This window comes from Hypomesus nipponensis, chromosome 17 (genome assembly GCF_054491055.1).
Source record: "Hypomesus nipponensis isolate SF chromosome 17, ASM5449105v1, whole genome shotgun sequence".
Lineage (NCBI taxonomy): Eukaryota > Metazoa > Chordata > Actinopteri > Osmeriformes > Osmeridae > Hypomesus > Hypomesus nipponensis.
Window position 1 is genome coordinate 19,793,520 of NC_140377.1, and position 2,217 is coordinate 19,795,736.

Below are 2,217 nucleotides of genomic sequence, written 5' to 3' on the forward strand. Positions count from 1 at the left end.
CATTGGCAATTGCGAGCATCAAAGTGAACCAACCCCTCTACTCGGAACAACCACTGAGAAAGTCACTTCATGACAGTGATCCAATTGCACGTCAGGTGCGTTTGAATGAAGTCTTGCCCACCTCAAATTTTATTGGTCGTCCAATTTGAGCGAGCACCTTAAAGCTGTGTAGGATGTGTGTTTGCGTTATGTTGGGTAGGGCGGCGTTTAGAGGTTGTTCAACATGGTGTGGTGTAATTCTCTGTTTTGCGCCTTGGTACTGAGGACTTTGGCCTGTTTTGTAGCAGTTTCCTATGGAAGTATTAGAGATGGGAGCACATTTAGGTTAACAAATGAAGAGACCGATCCGACGGAATTCGAAACCAAATTTAGAAGAGACTTAACGAGTTACGCAAATGAGCCCGGATCTCCGACTGGCGTCGTAACTAGAAACGGCTCTCTTGCCTTTGATTCAGACGGTCGGGAGTCTAACCAAACCACAGGCATGGCTTGTGAGTATACACAACATCCCTCAAGTTAGCCAACGCGTGTTTAGCGGCTCCTCCAGTATAGTAACTTCCTCCCTTTTGTCTTAGCTCGGCACCTGTCGATGAATGCCAAACTAAAACGCATGGGACCTTCAGTGCAGTGCGCTGATGATGCTATGACCTTGCGGGTGAGGGGAGGAAAGACTCCTCATTTTCTGGTTGACAATGGTGAGATCAATGATGCATTTCTGTGGATTTCCAGTGACAACGGCGAGTAGCTTGATCTGAGGATTTGCTTTCTGCAGGTGACGGCACTCTCATTCCCGTGACTCGGATGCCTTCTCAGTGTGGATTCTCTGTGAGAAGGTCACGCAGAGATGTGTTTTTTGTAGCTCCATACCAAGGCTGCCATGTTACCCAACAGGTAAGTCATAATGACGCAATGGCAGGCTAAAAACACCCCTCTTTATTTGGTTGCATTTGAGCCAAGTGGTCTACTCTTCCAACAGGGTGGAGATCATGTACTGCATTTAAAGCTGTGGGGGGAGTCCATGAAAATGTCTTGTCCTCTTGCCCCTCCTCGCCCTTCAGTCTCCTGCCTCAGAAAAGGCATGGTGTTGAATATGGGTAAAATTGCAGCAGATGCACTCTCTGTACAAGGTAAATTTCAGCAGTTGCTCTCGTTTTGAAACATGCCAATCTAAGTTCATGTACTGTATTTCAACAACCGTTTGCCAAATGACTAATAGTCAACTCTCGTTTAGTCTCTAACGTATGGGAGCCCCTGCTGTCATCCAGACAACTTTGTGGATTTACTGTGGCATCACATTCTAGCAGACTGATGATCAGGGCTCCTTACAAAGAACCCTGCGTCAAGATGGAGGTTTAGTGCCAACTTCTGATCACAAATATGTGTATGGTGTATATTTGGGTCTTCAACTAATGCTTTTGTGTTTACAGAATCGGGTGTATGTTCTTGTCCTGCTGATGAATGGCCAACAGTTTGCAGTATCCTGTCCATCTTCACCTGTTGATCCGCCAACAACCTATCCCCTGACACCAGACAATATTCCTTACCCTCAATTTCCCGGACACCCGGGTTACACTGGTTCCCCCGGGTCCCCTCAATTGCCAGGGCAGCCAGGCTCCCCCGGGTACCCACAGTTCCCAGAGCTGCCAGGTTCCCCTGGGTCCCCCCAGTTTCCAGGGCAGCCAGGTTCCCCCGGGTTCCCTCAGTTACCAGGGCAGCCAGGTTCCCCCGGGTTCCCTCAGTTACCAGGGCAGCCAGGTTCCCCCGGGTTCCCTCAGTTACCAGGGCAGCCAGGTTCCCCCGGGTTCCCTCAGTTACCAGGGCAGCCAGGTTCCCCCGGGTTCCCTCAGTTACCAGGGTCCCCCCAATATCCAGGGCTGCCAGGTTCCCCCGGGTCCCCTCAGTTACCAGGGTCCCCTCAGTTCCCAGGGCAGCCAGGTTCCCCCGGGTCCCCTCAGTTCCCAGGGCAGCCAGGTTCCCCCGGGTCCCCCCAGTTCCCAGAGCTGCCAGGTTCCCCCGGGTCCCCCCAGTTCCCAGAGCTGCCAGGTTCCCCCGGGACCCCCCAGTTCCCAGAGCTGCCAGGTTCCCCCGGGACCCCCCAGTTCCCAGAGCTGCCAGGTTCCCCCGGGACCCCCCAGTTCCCAGAGCTGCCAGGTTCCCCCGGGACCCCCCAGTTCCCAGAGCTGCCAGGTTCCCCCGGGACCCCCCAGTTCCCAGAGC

The 2,217-nt window shown here is 53.2% G+C and overlaps 1 long non-coding RNA gene across 1 annotated transcript; it reads left to right on the forward strand.

The window, feature by feature from the left end:
* The first annotated feature begins 204 nt into the window (after positions 1 to 204).
* Positions 205 to 1,760, forward strand: LOC146253919 (uncharacterized). Its single transcript, XR_014731880.1, has 6 exons — positions 205 to 491; positions 576 to 695; positions 773 to 891; positions 977 to 1,127; positions 1,232 to 1,350; positions 1,428 to 1,760. It is a non-coding gene; the product is annotated as an uncharacterized LOC146253919 (long non-coding RNA).
* Positions 1,761 to 2,217: the final 457 nt, after the last annotated feature.